This window comes from Carex rostrata, chromosome 10 (genome assembly GCF_964058835.1).
Source record: "Carex rostrata chromosome 10, lpCarRost1.2, whole genome shotgun sequence".
NCBI classification, from domain to species: domain Eukaryota; kingdom Viridiplantae; phylum Streptophyta; class Magnoliopsida; order Poales; family Cyperaceae; genus Carex; species Carex rostrata.
In genome coordinates, this window is record NC_135927.1 from 3,091,481 (window position 1) to 3,100,362 (window position 8,882).

The following is an 8,882-nucleotide window of genomic DNA, read 5'->3' on the forward strand; positions in this document are numbered from 1 at the left end:
CTCAAGATCAAGAAAAGATTCAGTTAGCAAGGATGACACACATCTACCTTGAAACTGATCTGATAGCTATGAGACAGAAGAACAGACACAAGTAAATTGTTTACTGGATCGTGATATTGTACAGTACAGCATCATCTGTGTAATTGGATGGTCATGATGTGTTGCCAGACGCCACCCATGACTAACAGAAGTTAAAACAGTTTTAACTCTGTTTACCAACATAACACAGATCCTATTGGGTCACACCATATAGGAGTTAATCGGAGAATCTTATTTTGATTGATTATAAATTGGTTATGATCAATGATAAGATGGTTATAATTAATTATACGTGTTATAATTAAATTATAAATGTTATGTAAAAATAACAAGCAAAAACATTGGTTAATTTATAAACGTGTATGACACGTTGTATAAAAGTTAACCGGTTAATTTATAAATGTGCAGGACACATTGTATAAATTATCGAAACAACAACCGCAAGAAAAATATATATAATTATTCAGAATAATTATACGAATATTATTTGTGTTCGGGCCGAGGGCATTCGGATCTTTTCAGATTCGACCTTATCCGCATGACACATCATCGATTCTATCCAGATGACATGTCATCGATACCGAAACAAATAACCGAAAGAAAAATATATATATAATTGTTCAGAATAATTATACGAATATTATTTGTGTTCGGGCCGAGGGCATTCGGGTCCTTTCAGATTCGAGCTTATCCGCATGACACGTCATTGATCCTATCCAGATGACATGTCATCAATCCTATCCACAAGGGCAAAATGGTCATTTCACACCTATGCCACCTTGCATGTGTAGAAGCATGGAGAAGGATGTGGAAGGGTGTGGAAGGGGTATTTTGGTCATTTCACATATAAATAGGATGAGGTGTCAATGGCATATCTTGTAAATAGGCCGAACTTGGAGGGCATTTTGGTCTTTTGCAACCGAATCTAAACACTATAAATAGGGGTGGAGGGGTAGAGAGATATATATATATTCACATATATACATATGCACATTCACATGTATCTTTTCGTGCAGAAACGAATCGGTATTTTCTCTCTTTCCCGGTTTCTCTCCCAAATAGTGTTTCGGTTGAGAAAAGAAAGTTATACGTAGTTGACGTATAATCTTGCGGGTTGTTGTGGAGAATATTTACGGGATCGATGAATAGTGTTTTACCGAATTTCGCGGTATGTCAGTTTTGCATATTGATGAAACTGAGCAACCGAAAATTCGTGTTTACGGGTTTTCGTCTTTTCCCCGTGAATAGTGTTTTTGCAGAATTCCGCGGTTTACGGTATTTCTGGCAGAAGAAATAAACCGCTCTCCGGTTAGTCCTGGTGGATTACCGATAGAGGTATCACACGTGTGATACTCCGAGTCGATTCCTTCCCTGGTGAGGCTCTACTCGCTCGGTCTGCATTCCAACTGTGATTTGGAAACAAGGTATAAATATGTTATATTAATCTATTTAATTTGTAAGTAGATTAAAGTTTTAGAAATCAATCATGGAGTAGATCTGTAAAAGGATTAAATTGGGTTTTGATGCCAAAGGAATACTGAAGGTGGACCGCCTTGGAAAGTTTCCTGACATACCCCGTTTAATCCTGAGCTTAAGTTGGCTGTAGAAATTTTTGTTCTACGGTCATTCCGCACCTTAAGCCTAAACGGGTTTTGGTTACCGCGAAACCCCAAAAGTGGTATCCGAAAACCCTACAATTACCGGCAACCATCATATCTTCCATGAAATCAACACCTCATTTGCAAGAAATGTTCGAATGGGAAATGGCGCATTGGTTCAAGCCAAGGGTAAGGGCAGCGTTGTAATATATACTAAGATGGGTTCACGGTTGATAAGGGATGTGCTCCTAGTATCGGACTTGAAGCAGAATCTGCTAAGCGTGGGACAACTGGTTCAAAATGGTTATGCAGTGCATTTTGAGAAGCATGGCTGTAGGATAATTGATTGGCATGGCCAAGTGTTGGCGAATATTGGAATGGAAGACAAAAGAAATTCCGTGTTACAATTGAAGCATACTCCACATCTGGGTTTTCGTGGAAGAGGCATGAGCAGCGGAGACAACCGTCAACAACAACAAACAACAAAGAAGGATATTGAGTGCTACTATTGCCACAAGTTCGGTCACGTCAAGGCAGATTGCTACAAGAAGAAGAGGGAAGACGAACAAGGCAAGCAAGGCGTTGAATGCCACTATTGTCACAGAATTGGCTATATGCAGGCTGATTGCTACAAGAAGAAGCGTGAGGAAGATCAAGCCAATGTTATAGAGGAAAATGAGCAATCATCACTCTTCATGGCACACACCGAAAGCAAGATTGATGCAAGCAACAAGGACATAGTAGGAGCGCACATAAAAGAAAATGATGGCAGCAGTCCAGGAAGTGTCCAAATCATGGTGAGTAAAAATATTTTGTTTGATGAAAAAGCCCTCAAGGTGGAGAATCTAGGGCTCAATCGTCAGAGGCCGTTGAAGTTGGTGTACAACCATGATATACGGCTGGCTCAAATGCCAGAAAAATGTAGTTTCAAGTAGTTGAGAGATATTGTGACGAACAGTTTTCCTTCATTAAAATCTGGAATGATGACTCAGAAGAAGAAGATGATGTTGAAACTTGGAGTTGGCAATTTTGAATCAAGTGGGAGTGTTGAAAGTTGATCCAAAATTAGCTTTTCACATTTAGAATTATGTTGAGAGTTGGTCTAAACTTAGCCCTTTATATTTGGAGTGCTATAATTAGTCATGGAGCGTGTAGGAGTTAGTGGGTTCTATAATTAGTTATGTAGGTTATGTTTGTAATAGAAGGATAGGTAGTGGGTACTATATTTATCAGTTCCAGATTTAGATTAATGTTTAGCTATAAATTCAGATGTACTTTGTATCCGAAGTAAGGAAGCAATAGAAGGTAATTTCAGCAGCAAATTTCTTCTCTCTATTGTTGTATCCTTCAGAAATTTCCAACACTTCTATATATATATATATATATATATATATATATATATATATATATATATATATATATAGAGAGAGAGAGAGAGAGGTGGGCTACGGTGAGTTTCGAAGTAAAACGCATTTCTACTTCACGTAGTATTTTTATTTTGAAAGTCCAAACGACCGATCCGAACCGTTAGATGTTTAATCCATATTGAAATGTGCTTGGAGACCAAATTTTACATTTTTTTGGAATTTTTTTACTATTTATTAAGCATTTTTGAAAATTGCTGTTTTGATATGAACAGTAAAAAAAACAGTAAAATATTCCGGACCATCAGATCAGCGACTTTCAAAATTGCTTAATAAATAGTAAAAAAATTCCAAAAAATGTAAAATTTGGTCTCCAAGCACATTGCAATATGGAGAACAAGATGAACAGTTCGGATCGACGTTTTTGAACTTTAAAATCGCAAAATATGAGCGTGAAGTAAAATAGTCACTCTACTTCGCAACTCACCGTAGCCCATCTCTCTCTCTCTCTCTCTATATATATATATATATATAGAGAGAGAGAGAGAGAGAGAGAGAGAATGATTAAGTTCAAAGTATTTTTTCCTAGCTAGCCACTGAAACAAACGACTCGATTTTTCGATTTTCAATGTCCAAATAGTAGATCTAAACCCGTAGATGTTCAATCTATATTAAAATGTGCTTGGAGACCAAATTTTTTATTTTTTGAATTTTTTTTACTATTTATTAAGATGATTTGAAAGTTGTCGTTTTTCAGTAGTGTAGAATTTTAATAAAAAGAGCGATTTATAACTATTTTTATAAATAGTAAAAAAAATTTTAAAAATGTAAAATTCAGTCTTCATGTACATTTTAATATAGATTGAACATCTAATGGTTTAGATCAACTGTTTGGACTTTGAAAATCGAAAATTCGAATCTTTTGTTCCGGGGGCTAGGAAAAAACGTTTTCAGCTCAGCCTCTCTCTCTCTCTCTTTATATATATATATATATATATATATATATATATATATATATATAGAGTAAAGCTAGCGTGTGACATGCTCACCAAAAAAGTTTGGTGAGCATAACTCCAAAAGTATATCGGATCGACGTCAAATGTCAAATCCAAACCGTTGAAATCCATGTACTTCATGAGTGATGCATATACATGCAAAATTTTGAAAGTTTCGAGTTTATTTGCTACACGGTCAAGTGGTCAAAGAAATAATAAAAATTGAATATATAAAATAACTTATAATAAAATGTTCATTTCTTTGACCACTTGACCGTGTAGCAAATAAACTCGAAACTTTCAAAATTTTGCATGTATATGCATCACTCATTAAGTACATGGATTCCAACGGTTTGGATTTGACATTTGACGTCGATCCGATATACTTTTGGAGTTATGCTCACCAAATTTTTTTGGTGAGCATGTCACACGCTAGCTTTACTCATATATATATATATGAGGAGGGATCGGATGACACCCTTTTTTGGTGACATCGGATAACATCGTGCATTTTCAAAGTTTTTAAAGTTCAAACGGTCAATCCAAACCATTCAACTTGATGGATATGTTAAAATGTGCTTGCAGATCAAATTATATATTTTTTGGAATTTTTTTACTATTTATTAAGCATTTAACAAAATCGCTATATTCAGATCGTTGAATTTTTGTACCCATCTTAATAAATAGTAAAATAATTCAGAAAAATGTAAAATTTGATCTGCAAGCACATTTTAACATATCTATCAAGTTGAACAGTTTGGATCGACCGTTTGGACTTTGAAAATACATGGTGTCATCCAATGTCACCAAAAAAGGGTGTCATCCGATCCCTCCTCTATATATATATATATATATAGAGTAAGGCTGGGGTGCTATGGATAGCATAGAGGCCTCTATGCTACGGCTCAATATTCAAGTTTTCAAAATCCAAACGGTCGATCCGAACCGTTCATCTTATTCTCCATATTAATATCTGCTTGGAGACCAAATTTTACATTTTTCTGAATTTTTTTACTATTTATTAAGTATTTTACAAAATTGTTGATCCAACGGTGGCTGCACAAAACAGTAAAACCGTTGGATTAGCGATTTTCAAAGTGGCTTAATAAATAGTAAACAAATTCAGAAAATTATAAAATTTGGTCTCCAAGCAGATATTAATATGGAGAATAAGATGAACGGTTCGGATCGACCGTTTGAATTTTGAAAACTTGAATATTGAGCCGTAGCACGGGAGGCCACTATGCTATCCATAGCACCCCAGCCTAACTCCATACATATATATATATATATATATAGAGTAAGGCTGGGGTGCTATGGATAGCATAGAGGCCTCTATGCTACGGCCCAATATTCAAGTTTTCAAAATCCAAACGGTCGATCCGAACCATTCATTGTTTAATCCATATTGAAATGTGCTTGGAGACCAAATTTTACATTTTTTGGAATTTTTTTGCTATTTATTAAGATGGTTTCAAAATCGTTGTTTTTATTAAAATTCTGCACCACTGGAAAACAGCGGTTTCAAAAATGCTTAATAAATAGTAAAAAAATTCAAAAAAATGTAAAATTTGGTCTCCAAGCACATTTCAATATGGATTAAACAATGAACAGTTCGGATCGACCGTTTGGATTTTGAAAACTTGAATATTGAGCCGTAGCACGGAAGGCCACTATGCTATCCATAGCACCCCAGCCTAACTCTATATGTATGTATGTATGTATGTATACAGAGGAGGGTTCAGATGCATCCAAATTTTTGTGCACCCAAATGCACCCTATCTTTCAAATCATTTTTCTCCGTTTTCAAAGTTCGAATAGTCAATCCGAACCGTTAGATGCGATCTATATATTAAGATGTGCTTGGAGACCAAATTTTACATTTTTTGAAATTTGTTTACTATTTATTAAGCCACTTTGAAAATCGCTGATTTTACATTTTCTGGACCATTGGATCAGCGATTTTCAAAGTGGTTTAATAAATAGTAAAAAAATTCCAAAAAATGTAAAATTTGATCTCCAAGAACATCTTAATATATAAATCGCATCTAACGGTTCGGATTGACTATTTGGACTTTGAAAAAGGAGAAAAAGGATTTGAAAGATATGGTGCATTTGGGTGTACAAAATTTTGGGTGCATTTGAATCCTCCTCATGTATATATATGTATACATATAGGAGGGATCTAATTACACCATTTATGGTGACACATGTTGACACCATATGTTTATAAGTTATTTTTACAATTTCAAAATACAAATAATAGATTTGATCAGTTTAACATGATCTCCATATTAAAATATATGCACTTAGAGACCACATTTTACATTTTTTTTAAAGATTGTTTGCATTTATTTAGAATAATTGAAAATAACTACTATTATATGGTTCAAAATTGTCTGGAAACAATAATTTTATACACATTTTAATAAGTTTAAACACCCGGCTCAATTTGGGATTCGAGTAAATCCTTAGTTGTAATCGGAATGTATAATCTCTCATTTGTATATATGCGTTAGACTAATCACCCGATGAAATGCTTGGGTGCATTCGGAACGTATAACCTCTCGTTTGTATTTATGAACTAGAAGGATGAACCAAAATTGAGTAAGGTGTAATTACTTTTTTGCATTTATTTTATAAAGTTGCGTCATATTAACATAGTCTATAAAATTTTAGCTCAAAGAAGAGATCAAAATTTAAATGGGACGCGAACTAGGTATTGCTAATTGGTTATTGATTGATTTTAGGATTTATTTTGCCATAATGATTTTAAGATGGGTTGTTTTCAAAATATTTCAAAAATAAAATCAATGTGTTGTGAATGCAAAGGTTTGTATTTCCTAAAATTTTACTAAGTATAAAAAATAGAAATTGAGTAGACCATTTTACCATAGTTTGACTCTTAGAAATTTATCAATTATTTTTAAAATTTTGTTTAAGGATAAGTTTTAGTCAACCCATTAGTTTTTGCAGTAGTTTTTACTTTGTTTGTTCCAACACGAACAATAGTTCAAGCTTAAAGTATGATCACGCCGAATGGCAAATAACTATTTTTTATCAGGAAATTGAAAAAAAAATGAATGTGAAGTAGGCATTTTTTTTCTTTTTTTACCACAAACTTGTTTTTAATCAAAAATGTCATATTTCGAAGATTATCAAATAACTATCAAAGGCGATTGTTTGCTCTTACAAAGGCGATTGTTTTTTTCTTGTGACAGATTTTTGCCTAGACTGATATAAGGTAACCAAAAGGTGAAAGGAAGGGCGATTATAACTGTATGGGTATTCAATATTCTTTGATTCATGAAAGAAATGTAAGGAGGTGATAATTGAAATTCACTTTATTTTTGACTCGGAATCAACGGTGTCCGGGCCGAGTTTTACCCGATTCTCACGCCCGTGCGAGTTTTTCGGCAAAACTCGGATGAACAGTGCCGAGTCAGCCGAGTTTTATCCGAGTCACCCGAGTTTTGGTCCGAGTCATCCGAGTTCAGCCGTGTCGAATAGTTTCAAGCTGTGTTTTTTTATCGGAGAAGTTCACGCCATTGTCGTTTCTCTGTAGAAAGACTAATGCTTGAGTTTTGAAGAAGAAAGTTTAATCGACAAATATTATAAATAGACATGGTGTATAAATATCTTGTTCTTAGATATCCAGTGCATTAATAGATTTACATACACCGAGATCAGAAAACAAAAATCATGACATTTATTAAGCAGTACAGCGTGTAGGCTAGTAAAGATTCTGAAAATTTACTTTTCACTAAGACCATCCAGCCATTCATCCAAGCTAGATCAACAGATAAGATTAAGCACAAGAAACACATCTAGACCTCGATCCGTGCCTTCATATATCACCCATTAAGAGAGTTCCACGTGATTGGAGTGGAAAGAAACTCATAATGGGCCCACAAATTTGCAGAGAGAAAGAGAATAGGACAAAAAAAATGCAATCAGACTTAAAATCAGTTTCGAATTAAAAAAAAAGAGAGTTCCACGTGTATAATGCTGGAAGTAAAAAAAAATTATATATTTTTTTTTGTGAATATTTTTTTTTATTATCTTACGGAATAGTCTATTTCATTTTAAAATCAGATATATTTTAATTTATAAGTGATTACATACAAATTTTATTGTTATCCGTCTGAATTTAATGATTATGAGCGTTATCAATATTTAAATAGTTAATTATCGTAGATTGGAAAATTTGAAGAATGGTTATAATAGTGAATTATCTTAGTGTAACTTTCATTTTAACATAATTATTTATAAAATTACTTTTTTAAGTACAAAATAAGCTTCTGCCAAAAAAATCCGAGTTTCCGATCCGATTCAACCGATTCAGGCCGATTCTTCCGATTCCAATTTTACGGTCAAGTATCCGATTCCGATTTTAATTCCGAGTTTCAGAACCTTGGGTACAACTTGACCTAACATAAACTGAAATTAATGTTTTGAGACTAAAATTTTTAGAAGTTTTAGGAAAACAACAGAAAGCATCAAGATTATATATGTGATTGGCAGTATAATAACTTACATATTAGTTTTCCTCTAATTGTGAATCTCAATTTCCTTGGAATCAATATTTTCAAAGGTTCAGTTTAGCTGTTTTCCTTTCTGTAATCTATAATTTCTTGGAAAGCATGTGCTACAAACTTACAACATACTATATTTAGCGGAATTCAACAGAATATCAAATAACATTAAAATTGAATAAAATAAAATTTGAGTAAAGGATGGTGGTCAACACACCCGGCTATTTAATATCCCAAAGAGACCCTATCCTGGTTTCGAACCTATGACCTTCCACACAGAGGTTATTGCCTTTGTAATTAAACGAAAGCCTAGTTTTCAAAATTGAATAGACACACACACTCTTTTTAGAT